We start from the raw sequence: 15,654 nt of genomic DNA, 5'->3' as shown, positions 1-15,654 counted from the left end.
TAATAGATTATCTCGCATTATTTTTACGTAAAAAATATATTTTTATATCATTTTCATTTATGTTATTTGACACTTATTATCTACAATCTTTTTTTTTTTAATTATTAAATTGGTTTATGCTAAACTACGTTGAGCCCAAAAATAAAACGCAGATGTTAACGGCACAGCAGAATGTACCAAATTTTAAAACACAAAATCCACCAATTTGGTGGACGGACGAATTAATCCAACTAGGTATCTAAAATACTATAATCAATATAAATACATAGCAAAAAAGATAAAAACAGAACATGGAAGATCAAATGTGCGGAAATTAGCTAAAGATTCTATAAAAATCCTATAAAAATAAAACAGTAAAAAGTCTACTATAATAAGATAAGTCTACTGCCAGAAGAACAACGAAAACAATATTACGAGACACAACAAGATATATACCAAAATAATTATTAACAAAACAGAGCCTATATTCTACTACTTTACTCCTTTTGGTTTGTGGGGTGGTATTGTCCGACTGTTGTATTTTTGGTATGCTTTGTTCGAAAACATCAGTCATGCCAATGAGGTTTTGCTAAGAAAAGATCTAACAGTAGATTTGGCTGCTCGAAAATGTCAACGTCTTTTAACGTTCTTGAAGTCTTGCAAAAAATTTGCGCAATCTTGGGGCATTTTGTTGGTAAGCATGAATGATCCACCCTCTGAGTTTTCAGAAAAAAAATCCCTGATGATCTTGTAGCGATGAAGCTCTGATAAGTGCTGAAAATGTGTACCAACTAGCCATGGTTTACTAGCCATTTTTATCATTTTTGACTGGATGATTACGGAACCCAGTGACAGGTTTATGTCATTGGACAATATAAACAGCTAGTATGGATTTTAGAATAAAGTTCAAAGTGAAAAATTAAAGAAATAAAACATCTAAAAATGAAATGAGAAGCACTTACACTGCTAATTTTAACAGTGAGAAATTAAAAATTTTAAAGAGAAAGCCTTCTTATCCCACGAAACTTAAAAGAATCCACATCTAGAGAAATTTTAAGTTAAGACAGCATCAGGTAGGTATATAAGATACTATTCAAACCATACCACCCGTCAAAAATATAATAGCGTACTAGGTATGAAAAACAGGATAATGTCCATTGTTAATGACAACTTTTTACAAAAAAATCTGGACATAATATACAAAATTTTTCGTAATAACGGATATCCTAAACAAATTTTAAAAAAACTGATTTACAGCACTAATTTCTATGACGGTCCCGTCCATGATTCTAACAACAAATCAATTAAATATAAAAAACTCCTCTTTATTAATGGTCTAACTCATTCTGTCATATCCATATTCAAAAATGTTCCTAATATTAGTATAGCTAAATATAATACCATGAACAGCAAACAACTATTTTCAAAAATGAAAGATCCAGTACCAACCTTATATAAAAGTAATGTCGTTTATGAAATACCGTGTTTAGGATGTCAAAATAGCTACATTGGTCAAACATCACAATGGCTAAAACAACGCATCACACAACATAAAAGTGATTGCCGCTTGGGAAAAAATATTTGCGCAGTGGTTGAGCACTATGAAAACACTGGTCATATGCTAGACTATAACAAAGCTCACATTTTGGCACAGACTGATAACTACAAAAGTAGATTATTTCTTGAGATGTATTACATTAACAAAAATAAAAACACTTTAAATTATAAAACGGACACTGGACAGTTAAGTAACATATATTGTAATATATTGAACAAAATTTATAAATATTCAAAATAGCCAACATTCATCTTAATAACAACTAACCTTAATAATTCATCAAAGAAATATCATTCTTCTAACGTTTCTTTTATTGTTATTTTTATTTTTACATTTGAAATAATTTCAATTTTTTATCGTATAGATGTAACGAACGTGCTTAAGACAATTTCTTCTTCTTCGTTTGTTTTTTGGGTTTCGATTATATAATCATTTACCCAGTACATGTAAGGTGATGCTCGTCTTGCTCTAGGCAATGCACAACCAGGGATAAATTTCTACTTCTGTTTACTTTACTGCTAATTGACAACTGGGTGATACTGAAAGATCAGCTTTTCCATTTTGTTTATCTTCTTCATTTAAGGTTACTGTTTACTGCTAATTGACAACTGGGTGATACTGAAAGATCAGCTTTTCCATTTGTTTATCTTCTTCATTTAAGGTTAGATTAGACTTTTCTCGTTTGGGGGTAGCTTCCAAACATTGTCACATTAGGTTTATGGGTAATGCTACCTTCGGTTAGGATTAAGGATTTTAAGGACGTACATTTTTGTATGTTAGGATATTTTCAGTATTTTCTAGATTTATTTTGTTATTTTGACAAGTATAAAAAAAAATTTTTTTTTATAGATCGATTTGAAAAAATTTGATGAATTTAATAATTATTTTTATAACTTTGTCAGAGGGTTTATATAGAATACTATGTAAAGATATTGGACTCTCTATGCCTGCTTTTATTAGTTCTAAATACAGATCCATATTTTTGTGTTTGTTTATGGGACATTCAAAGAAGATATGGATCACTGTTCCAATGGTTCCACATTTACATATCGGTGTTTCTGTTTTACCTATTTTGTAGAGATAGCAAGGAGTTTTGCAATGTCCACTACGTAACCGATTAATATTTTTTATGGTATTTCTGCTCATATACCCACATTTGAAATCACACTGCCATCTGCAATAGTTTGGATCTTTATCTTTAATTTGGGAATGGCATTCATTGTAGAATTGTGTTAAAATGTCTTTTTTTTGTAACGCAAAAGATATCTGTACTAACATTTTTTATATCATTTGGTACTTTTATTTATCTCCCAATATTCGCCAGCCTATCAGCTACCTCATTACCTTTAATCCCCTGATGTCCAGGTACCCATTCTATTCCTATCGAGAATCCCATATTATTAGCTTCTACCAATAGTTTTTTGGTCATTATGGTTACGTAATCCATTTGATCCCATTTGAGACTGGAAATTTTGGATAAAGCACTTTTTGAATCCGCAAAAATAACTGCTTTCATGATCCCCTTCTCAATGCACACAGAGATAGCTTTATATATAGCTATCATTTCAGTTGTACAGATTTGTGTGTAATTATGAAGCCTTGATGAAAATTTGTAATTAATCTGTGGTATATAAATTCCAAATCCAGATTGGTTTGTTTGTGGGTCGATAGATCCATCTGTATATATAGAGGTATGATTACTATATATTCCACCATATTTTGCTAAAAACATTTCATTAGATTCAATTTCATATGTTTCATATTCTAGGCTATTAATTGGACCGCATTATGTAATAGCGGATTAAGCGCCAAAATGTAGTTTTGGGATAAATGGGTTTAAAGATTTTAATTTTGTTTTTGGTGATATTTCTAAAATATAGTAATGATATATTTCATATTTTATAGATTAATGCAAATATAAATTTACTTTCACATGCTTTTTAAATTTTTTAAAAATAGTTTATATTTTAAAAGTTATTCGATCAAATGTCGCTTAATTCGTTAATGATTTTTTAAGATATGCATGAGTTAAGATCCGAATATCGGATTAAGAGACATATTTGGCGCTTAATCTGATATTTCAAAATAAGAAATGCTTGTTATAATAATGTTTTATTAATTTTTTTACGTTAATAGGACCGCGTTATGTAATAACGGATTAACCGCCAAAAATTCAAAATCGAGATAATAGTGCCATCTTGCAGCTAGGGTGCAAATCTATGTATAAAAATAGGTTTGGTGAAAAAAAAATTCAAAAAAGCGGTTTTTGAACGCATTTATTAAGCGACATTTTTTATTTTATTAAAAAAAATCACACAATAGGATTTGTAATATCGAATTAAACGCCAAGTTGATTTTACAGAATTAAAAACACTTACAACAAAAATTGTAATATCAAATCAAGCGCCAATAATGGTATATAATCCATTGACATAAACAAAAATCCGTATCTTTTAAATGTAATAACGAATCAAGCGCCATGAACAGTCGGTTAGTTCTTTATTACAAAACACAACATATTATCTAACGTTCAAGATATCGAATTAAAAGACATTCTTTGTCAGGTAATTCGTTATTTTAAAACAAAATGCGCGCTCTGTTGAATCATTGTATCATTGTACCTCAGTCGTTAACCAACAAGTGATCAGAGTGTTGTCATTTCTTATCAGGTTACACGACGTGCATAATAAAATAATTAGCTTAGATCTACTTTTTTAATCTATCAAAATGAATAATCCAAGCCTTATGAAGAAAAGTTCTAGAAGTTACAAATTTATATGTACAGCTTTAGAAAAAAGTGCAGTCTCTTTTTCCTTGGAAAAGAATGAAAATTTATTACCGGAGCCGGAGGTATGTATTATATATAATTACATTTAAGTACAGTGAGTCCATTTAAAGTACCTTTTTTACTACCTTGTAAACTTTCATTATCTATTCTACTGCTGTAGCATTATCTATTCACTATCTATCCACTGCTGGATGTAGGTCTTCCTCAGTCTTCTCCATGTATTTCTGTTTTGTGGTGTTTGCATCCAATTTTTGTCGATCCGTTTTATGTCATCAGACCATCTTGAGGGTCATAATTATTTCTATGGCATCTTGTACTCCTGCTCTCCGTCTTATTTCCTTGTTCGTAATCCGATCCCTACGAGAAATGCCTAACGTCGAGAGTTCCATGACTCTTTGTGTAACACAAATTTTATTACTACTTTTATAGGTTACTGTTAGAATTTCTGCACTATATCAACCACATGTAAGTACTGGCAAGACGCACTGATTTTAGGCTTTTATTTTGAGACATTAAGGACATATCTCAGTTTGCCGAATGCCACCCAACTGAGTCATATGCTACGGCTTATTTCGCACGTTTGATTATCTCTTCCTATGCGTATCTCATGCCCCAAGTACTTATAAGAAGTGTTTTTTTCGATATGAATGTCATTTACTGAAATATTTTCGCTTAACACAAGATTTCTCATGACTTGTGTTTTAAACTACTGTAACTTTACTTAACTAGGTACTTTTTTAGGTGCAAAAAGTATACGAGGCAAGTGAGTTTCTAATGAACGCATCAATAAACTCGACATTAAATAATGAAAGTACCTGCCCTAATGAATTCAGTTCTATGGGAGAGGAGAAATTACCTGAGGACTCAGTATTATTGGATATATCCTATTCTAATGTGAGTATTCCCTGCACTAGCCTATATGTCTCAAACCATTCAACGAGTAAGCATTCTTTTGATTTATTGCATGGAAATAGAAGATTGAGTGTTGATATGAAAAACAACACAAACGTTACTAGATCCGAGCAAGTTACAGCCGAAAATTTTCAGCTAAACTTCCAACAAAACGTAAAAAGTAGTACACAACAAGTGCAAGAAACAAACGAGGAAGCCTTTGGCTTAGAAAACTACAATCATTTAACAACACACGCAAATAATGAAGAATCCTCCGAAGAATCTAATGGAAGTCATACAGAAGCTGCTACAGAGCAAGGAAATGAAAATAAAGAAAATATATTAGAAACAGAAATCATGGAGACATATAAACAAGGAAGACCAAGAAAAGGTCGCAAGAGACGAGTAGAAAATCAATCCCGGCAATCTCGAAAAGTTTTATGCGAACCAATAAGCCGTATGTAAGTCAAAAGGGCAAATCGGTAGAAGCTAGACAGTTTAGAGATTATCGCTGCAAAGATAAATGTTACGACAAAATAAGTTTGGAAGAAAGGCAACAAGAATTCAACAAATTTTGGGCACTTAATAACTATTAAGCTAAATGCCTCTATATATCTTCTTCCGTCTTTGTTGTGCCTATAAAAAGAAAAACAGCTAAACTAACATCTAAAAGAACCCACACAAGGATATACCACCTAGCTGGTAGAGAAGTATGCTCAAAAATGTATATTCAAACTTTGAGAATATCCTCGGCAAGAGTAGACCGGTACTTAAAAAAAGTTACTTCAACAAATGTCATTAAAGATCGCAGAGGAGAAAAGACAGCTATCCATCGAAAAATGCCTGAAGATCGTAGACAAAAAATTATTGACCACATAAGCAAATTTCCAAAGTATAAGTCACATTATTGTATAAATCAAAGTGAACGCCTTTTTTTAAATAGTGATGTAACATTAGACAAAATGTTTAACTTATAAAAAAAAGAACATCAAGATAGTGTTTATTTTTCTTCCTAGAAACGCGTATTTTATGACAATTTTAATTTGCAATGAGAACGATTGAAAAAGGACACATGCAATAAATGCGATAATTTTGCAGTTAAAATTCAAAGTTCTACATCTGAGCAAGAGAAAAAACAGTTTGAGAGACTGAGAGATACTCATCAAGATGAAGCAAAAGCGGCTAGAAATCTCATGAATTCAGATCTCCAAAAAGCTAAAAATGAAGAAAATGTGGAGGTACTGACATTTGATTTGGAAAAAACCCTACCACTACCACGCATTCCAACGAACATTGTATTTTACAAAAGGCAGTTGTGGCTTTATAACTGCGGTATACATTCAGGAAAAACTGGGCGAGGATATTGCTATGTTTGGGTCGAAGGCACAGCAGGAAAAGAAGCACAGGAAGTAGGTTCAGTTTTACTAAAATATTTGCAAGAGAACTTAACACCTCAAATAACTGAATTGATATTATGGTCTTACAGTTGCGGAGGACAAAACCGCAATATTAAAATTGTGATGCTCTTAAAATCTGTGCTTGAGCTTATACCTTCTTTAAAAAAAATAACGATGCGCTTTCTAGTATCAGGACACAGTTTTATGCCCAATGACTCCGAATTTGGGGACATAGAATCAGCACTAAAGTTCCAAAATCGGTTGTACACTCCAGACGATTATATAAACGTTATGAAAAGTTGCCGAAAACGAAACAAATTAACGGTTCAAATGGTACAAAAAGAAGAGTTTAAAGGAGTTGGGAATATTTTAAAAAATATCGTAAATAGAAAGAAAGATATAAATGGGAACTCGATTAACTGGCTTCAAACTAAAGAAATACTGCTCTCCAAAGAAAATCCTTTTAAAATATATTTTAGCAAAAATCACGGCGGAAATTTTCAAGAAGTAGACATAAGTAAACGAGTCAAAAGACATGCAACAAGAAGTACAGAATTTTCGTATTCCTCCAAACTTCAAATTTTGTGGCCTAATGGAAAACCTGTCTCTATCCCAAAACTTAATGACATCATGTCATTATTGAAGCTTATCGATATTGAAGACTTATCCTAGTGAAGTGTTTTTGGTGTATTTTCTATGTAAACGATGTAACTTTTTATATGTATTAACGTAAAAAAATTAATAAAACATTATTATAACAAGCATTTCTTATTTTGAAATATCAGATTAAGCGCCAAATATGTCTTTTAATCCGATATTCGGATCTTAACTCATGTATATCTTAAAAAATCATCAACGAATTAAGCGACATTTGATCGAATAACTTTTAAAATATAAACTATTTTTAAAAAATTTAAAAAACATGTGAAAGTCTATTTATATTTGCATTAATCTATAAAATATGAAATATTACATTACTATATTTTAGAAATAGCACCAAAAACAAAATTAGAATCTTTAAACCCATTTATCTCAAAACTACATTTTGGCGCTTAATCCGCTATTACATAATGCGGTCCAATACATATAAAAAGTTACATCGTTTACATAGAAAATACACCAAAAACACTTCACTAAGATAAGTTTTCAATATCGAAATCCAATGATCCATTAAAGCCGTCAATGTCATCTTGAATGTCTTCGTTCCCTACGATATTTTCATAGAATTGTTTAGCATCCAATGGGATAAGTTCCAATAATGACATGATGTCATTAAGTTTTGGGATAGAGACAGGTTTTCCATTAGGCCACAAAATTTGAAGTTTAGAGGAATACAAAAATTCTGTAGTTCTTGTTGCATGTCTTTTGACTCGTTTACTTATGTCTACTTCTTGAAAATTTCCTCCGTGATTTTTGCTAAAATATATTTTAAAAGGATTTTCTTTGGAGAGCAGTATTTCTTTAGTTTGAAGCCAGTTAATCGAGTTCCCATTTATATCTTTCTTTCTATTTACGATAGTTTTTAAAATATTCCCAACTCCTTTAAACTCTTCTTTTTGTACCATTTGAACCGTTAATTTGTTTCGTTTTCGGCAACTTTTCATAACGTTTATATAATCGTCTGGAGTGTACAACCGATTTTGGAACTTTAGTGCTGATTCTATGTCCCCAAATTCGGAGTCATTGGGCATAAAACTGTGTTCTGATACTAGAAAGCGCATCGTTATTTTTTTTTTAAGAAGGTATAAGCTCAAGCACAGATTTAAAGAGCATCACAATTTTAATATTGCGGTTTTGTCCTCCGCAACTGTCAGACCATAATATCAATTCAGTTATTTGAGGTGTTATAACTTTGAATTTTAACTGCAAAAATTATCGCATTTATTGCATGTGTCCTTTTTCAGTCGTTTTCTTTGCAAATTAAAATTGTCATAAAATATGCGTTTGTAGGAAGAAAAAGAAACACTATCCTGATGTTCTTTTTTATACAAGTTAAACATTTTGTCAAATGTTACATCACTATTTAAAAAAAGGCGTTCACTTTGATTTATACAATAATGTGACTTATACTTTGGAAATTTGCTTATGTGGTCAATAATTCTTTGTCTACGATCTTCAGGCATTTTTCGATGGATAGCTGTCTTTTCTCCTCTGCGATCTTTAATGACATTTGTTGAACTAACTTTTTTTAAGTACCGGTCTACTCTTGCCGAGGATATTCTCAAAGTTTGAATATACATTTTTGAGCATACTTCTTTACCAGCTAGGTGGTATATCCTTGTGTGGGTTCTTTTAGATGTTAGTTTAGCTCTTTTTCTTTTTTTATAGGCACAACAACGACGGAAGAAGATATATAGAGGCATTTACCTTGATAGTTATTAAGTGCCCAAAATTTGTTGAATTCTTGTTGCCTTTCTTCCAAACTTATTTTGTCGTAACATTTATCTTTGCAGCGATAATCTATAAACTGTCTAGCTTCTACCGATTTGCCCTTTTGACTTACATACGGCTTATTGGTTTCGCATAAAACTTTTCGAGATTGCCGGGATTGATTTTCTACTCGTCTCTTGCGACCTTTTCTTGGGTTTCCTTGTTTATATGTCTCCATGATTTCTGTTTCTAAACTATTTTCTTTATTTTCATTTCATTGCTCTCTAGCAGCTTCTGTATGACCTCCATTAGATTCTTCGAAGGATTCTTCATTATTTGCGTGTGTTGTTAAATGATTGTCGTTTTCTAAGTCAAAGGCTTCCTCGTTTGTTTCTTGTACTTGTTGTGTACTACTTTTTACGTTTTGTTGGAAGTTTAGCTGAAAATTTTCGGCTGTAACTTGCTCGGATCTAGTAACGATTGTGTTGTTTTCCATATCAACACTCAAACTTCTATTTCCATGCAATAAATCAAAAGAATGCGGACTCGTTGAATGGTTTGAGACATATAGGCTAGTGCAGGGAATACTCACATTAGAATAGGATTTATCCAATAATACTCAGTCCTCAGGTAATTTCCTCTCTCCCATAGAACTGACTTCATTAGGGCAGGTACTTTTATTATTTAATGTCGAGTTTATTGATGCGTTCATTAGAAACCAACTTGCCTCGTATACTTTTTGCACCTAAAAAAGTACCTAGTTAAGTAAAGTTACAGTAGTTTAAAACACAAGTCATGAGAAATCTTGTGTTAAGCGAAAATATTTCAGTAAATGACATTCATATCGAAAAAAAAAACACTTCTTATAAGTACTTGGGGCATGAGATACGCATAGGAAGAGATAATCAAACGTGCAAAATAAGCCGCCGCATATGACTCAGTTGGGTGGTATTCGGCAAACTGAGGTATGTCCTTAAGTCAGAACTGCATATTATGTGTCTCAAAATAAAAGCCTAAAATCAGTGAGTCTTGCCAGTACTTACATGTGGTTGATATAGTGTAGAAATTCTAACAGTAACCTATAAAAGTAGTAATAAAATTTGTGTTACACAAAGAGTCATGGAACTCTCGATGTTAGGCATTTCTCGTAGGGATCGGATTACGAACAAGGAAATAAGACGGAGAGCAGGAGTACAAGATGCCATAGAAATAATTATGACCCTTAAGTGGAACTGGATGGGGCACGTAGCTAGAATGTCGGATAACAAACGGATACAGCGAATCGTATACGGCGGATACGGCGTTTAATTCGATATTACAAATCCTATTGTGTGATTTTTTTTAATAAAATAAAAAATGTCGCTTAATACAGGCGTTCAAAAACCGCTTTTTTTGAATTTTTTTTTTCACCAAACCTATTTTTATACATAGATTTGCACCCTAGCTGCAAGATGGCACTATTATCTCGATTTTGAATTTTTGGCGGTTAATCCGTTATTACATAACGCGGTCCAATTATTGTAATAGGATATAAAATAATTTTTCTTTCTACTTCATATATGGGATTAATTTTGTATCGGATTATATTTTTTGATTTTTTGAGTATATCTGTATATGCTAATGAGTAGTCTGATATAGCTTTATTCTTTCAAAATTGGTTATTTGCATTTATAGCTTCATTTAACTTATTTAAACTTCTTATTACTACTTTATTTTTTTTCAGACATTTGTTTCAATATATACTTATGTGCCAATATTTCCCTTCTAACTTTTAATGTGGATACTGAACATTCCGCTTGTAATATTAAAATTGGTGTAGAACGTAGACAACCTGTTATAATCCTTAAGGCCACATTTTGTACTTGTTCCAACTTCATCATCAGACTTTTACTGCAAGGATTTAAAAGATTGGCTGCATAATCTAAACGAGATCTTACTATCCCTTTGTATAAGCTTAAAGGAATGTTTGGGTCAGCTCCCCATTTTGTACCACAAATTGCTCTCATAACATTAATTACTTTGTTTGCTTTAGCTTTCATATCATTTATTTGAATAATTGTCATATTCAAGTTACACTGTAGATGGAACCCCAGATACTTTATTTCATATTTCCATGGGATTTCCATGTTTTGGTACATAAGGTGGGAAAAGTTATAAGCTTGAGCTCTTTTTCTAAATATTATTGCTTTTGATTTATGTGCTGAGATTTTAAAGTTGTGTGTTTCAAACCACTCCTGTAATTTTTGTAAGTATTTAAGCAATAATTGATTATATATATATATATATATATATATATATATATATATATATATATATATATCTGACCCTTGTATCAGAATTACAAAATCATCTGCATATTGGAAGCACTCTATTTCAGGTTTGATTAAATCATGTAAAGACTTTGAGTACAAATTAAACAATATTGGACTGAGAGGTGACCCCTGTGGCAATCCAGTTGATGCTTGGATTGGGCCTAGTATATTGTTTGATTTATCTTTAATATAAATATTTCTATTGAGCAAGAATTGCATAATTAGGTTTGTATAGGTTGTTGAAATACCATACTTTATTAGATATTTATATAGCAAAAACGTATTGACAGTATCATATGCCCTACTAATATCCAAAAAAATTGCGATTGTATTTAAATTTTTACTAAATCCTGTTCTAATATAATTTATTGTGAAAGCTAAATTATCGTTACATCCTTTATTTCTTCTAAATCCTAACTGTTTTGGATTCAATATACAATTTTTTTCAATTATTTGTTCAATTCTTAATTTAATTATATTTTGGAGTATTTTGCCCACACATGACTCTAGGGCAATATTTCTATAGTTGTCTGCACACAATGGATCTTTATAGGGTTTTAAGAAAGGAATAACAAGAGTATTTTTACATTCTTGTGGAAATCCAGCTTTTCTGTTCATTATTTGATTAAATATTATTAACAGTGATTCTAATGCTACCTTTTTTTTGGACTGAGGTGGAAAGATTCGTATAATCGACTAGGGAAGGTATCCCTAGTACTGTTGGATTCAACCAAAAATACCAGAGACATACGCCGACGGCACGATGTCAAACTATGTGACAGAGGGCCCACTTCGGACATCCCTGCCAGGTCGCCTACCAACTAAAACCACCCCCTCTTCGACCTGTGGTATCCCTGGACGAGTTCATTAGCTAACGAAACATGGGGATACCACGCGCAGACTGGGTTAAAGGTGCCCTTAGGGCTATTTATTTTAGTTATAGCACTTACCTAAAAGCAGTAAGCGTGTAGGAAGGAGACCTAGTTCCCAAGCGGAGAAACTTGAGAGCTTAAAAAAGGGGGGTTACCGTAAAGGGTAACATTTGGTACATTTTTGTACAGATGTAATAAATAATGCTTCACTTATCGTCTCGTATAGTAGATTTATTTAAAACACACTAGATAATCATGATTTAGTTTATTAGTTATCTAAGTACAATACTAGATAGTACTCAGTTGACGTTGACCATACTAACTTAGACCGTTCTCTTGATTCTTCATTCTTAACAATAATGATAATGCCCTAATCCCGTGATTTCCAGCTATTTAACTCACGTGGGTTTGCTGATATATTATTGTTTTTTACTTGTTTAATTTGTACACATTATTTAATAAGCTTTTGATTACATTGCAAATTTCACTAACAGTGATTCTAATGCTACCTTTTTTTTGGACTGAGGTGGAAAGATTCGTATAATCGACTAGGGAAGGTATCCCTAGTACTGTTGGATTCAACCAAAAATACCAGAGACATACGCCGACGGCACGATGTCAAACTATGTGACAGAGGGCCCACTTCGGACATCCCTGCCAGGTCGCCTACCAACTAAAACCACCCCCTCTTCGACCTGTGGTATCCCTGGACGAGTTCATTAGCTAACGAAACATGGGGATACCACGCGCAGACTGGGTTAAAGGTGCCCTTAGGGCTATTTATTTTAGTTATAGCACTTACCTAAAAGCAGTAAGCGTGTAGGAAGGAGACCTAGTTCCCAAGCGGAGAAACTTGAGAGCTTAAAAAAGGGGGGTTACCGTAAAGGGTAACATTTGGTACATTTTTGTACAGATGTAATAAATAATGCTTCACTTATCGTCTCGTATAGTAGATTTATTTAAAACACACTAGATAATCATGATTTAGTTTATTAGTTATCTAAGTACAATACTAGATAGTACTCAGTTGACGTTGACCATACTAACTTAGACCGTTCTCTTGATTCTTCATTCTTAACAATAATGATAATGCCCTAATCCCGTGATTTCCAGCTATTTAACTCACGTGGGTTTGCTGATATATTATTGTTTTTTACTTGTTTAATTTGTACACATTATTTAATAAGCTTTTGATTACATTGCAAATTTCACTAGGTCAGAGTGTGTCCTCGTTTCAACGATATTTTCAATGTTGTAAACAAATAATATATTTTCGCAAATGTGTGTCACGTTATTAAAAAGATTACTTAAATCTGATGCTTAATTAAATCCCGTTACATCCCTATCCCTCAGAAGAAAAATTTTCTGAGTGCTGTTCGTTTTCAATCAATTACATGAACTGTTTTTACTCTTCCCTTCCGAAAGAAGAAAATTTTTCGTGTCATCATCAACTAATTACTGTACATATATGCATTATTTACATTCAGTATTTACATATACATATTTATAGAATTATATACAAATTTTTGGTACATATTTCCTTATATCTAAATTTTTTTTCAATTTAGTAACCTCGCCTAACCTAACATCAGCATATTATAAAGTTACCATGCTTGTTCCCTTGTAATATGCTATTTATTATTCTTTATTATGCCTTAGATTAGCTTAATATTTTACCTACGTTTTTTTTAACGTTAAATCATTTAGATTATATTATATATTATATCTTACCCCTTACAAAAACCTTTACATATTTTAAATAATAAATAAAAATTTATAATAATAAAATCTTATATTAATTCTTGCATTAATTCTTGGTACCAAGTTATGTACTGTTTTCACTTTTCATATACACTATTAATAACTTTGACATCTCACAATAAAGTTTTGTCGTTTTATTCATTTATTCATTTATCCCTATTTCTTTTGTTTAACTACTACTATACAGTCTAACATTTTTCTTTTTATTATACACATTTTAAATATATATATATATATATATATATATATATATATATATATATATATATATATATATATATATATATATATATATATATTGTACGAACTTAAAACTATATTTACACATTATATACATTTAAATATATTTTTATATAATATTTGAATTCAAAAGTACATGTATATATTACGAGTATATTCATTGACTCATAATTGTAGCAAAGTATTGTTTCCTTAATTATTCTAGCTATAAACTCTGTGCCTTGGTCTGCTATTATTTTTCTGGGTACTCCATACCTCAAGATAAATTTTTCTACGTATGATTTGGCTACTGTTTTGGCTTATTTTATTTTCTATTACATATTCTTCTACGTAGTTGCTTAATTCGCATTGTACGTCAATATATCTGTTTCCATTTTCATCCATGTACATTTTCATGGGTTCCTTGTTTATGATTTAGTGCCTATGCCTTTGGCAGTCGTCGCATCTCTTCACGTTTCACATATTTCTCAACATTTCTTCGTAATTCGTTCCACAACTAGTATTAACTTAAGTGGTGGAAGTACCACCCTAGCTTATCCTCTTAGCAGCCTCCTGCTCGACGTAGGTTTCAACCATTAAGGTCGAACCATATGCAGTTTGCCTACATTTCAGTCAAAAATCTACTTCTGTCACTGTATTCGTATTCGCATGCGGTGCGTAATATGCTCTTGCTGTGCCTCTATTTCTGTGGCATCTCACCTGTTTCCATTGATTATTCTTTGTTCTACGTTGTGATTGCCAATCTCCTCTGTTTCTATTACGATATATCCTTGTATTATGTCTTTCATATTCACTTATATTTCTATAATTTTTGTTTCTATATTGTTTTCTTTCCTCGAATTTATTTTTATAATATCCATATATTGTATTCTTACTTTCTTTTCTCATATCAAAATCGTATTTGTTCCTGAAGTCATATTTTCGTGGAAATTGTTCCAACATAATGAAAATTTTTTTGACGCCATGGTCAATTGTCTTTAAAAGTTCTTTTAAATTCTTTTCCTTCCTTATAAATGTAACGATAATTCTAAATATCCTAATTTATTGTAGCTAAATAGTAAAATAAAAAGTCATATCCGGTTTCTTCGTCTATATTAATTGAAGAAATTGTCATTTAAGCAAATTCATGTCGTAATTTAATATTTTCCGACTTATGTCATAGTGTAATTTCATGGTCAAATATAAATATTTTTAAAAATATACCTTTAGTAAATAAAAATGTATGACACATTTGTTTCATTAAACAATAGCGTTTGCTATATAAATAGTTATTTAGTGAAAACTTAAAAATTAATTGTATACTCTACTTTTAAAAGCAAAAAAATTGTATAGTCAACATTCTGACTTGACCTAGCTTAAATTATATTCAACTAATAATTAATAATTTTTATCTGTTAGACTGTATTTATATAAGAGATAAAAAAATAAATTTACTCACACAATACATTTCACATATGGTCCTTATCCATTCACCTTTGTCCATTCT

At 31.4% G+C, this 15,654-nt stretch overlaps 1 protein-coding gene across 1 annotated transcript in view; it reads right to left on the bottom strand.

Moving 5' to 3' along the window:
• Positions 1 to 15,654, bottom strand: part of LOC140436945 (pickpocket protein 28-like) — a 144,078-nt gene that overhangs the window by 8,541 nt on the left and 119,883 nt on the right. The gene's annotated exons all lie outside the window — the stretch shown is intronic.

Source organism: Diabrotica undecimpunctata, chromosome 3 (assembly GCF_040954645.1).
Source record: "Diabrotica undecimpunctata isolate CICGRU chromosome 3, icDiaUnde3, whole genome shotgun sequence".
NCBI classification, from domain to species: domain Eukaryota; kingdom Metazoa; phylum Arthropoda; class Insecta; order Coleoptera; family Chrysomelidae; genus Diabrotica; species Diabrotica undecimpunctata.
This window is presented reverse-complemented; position numbering and strand designations above follow the sequence as displayed.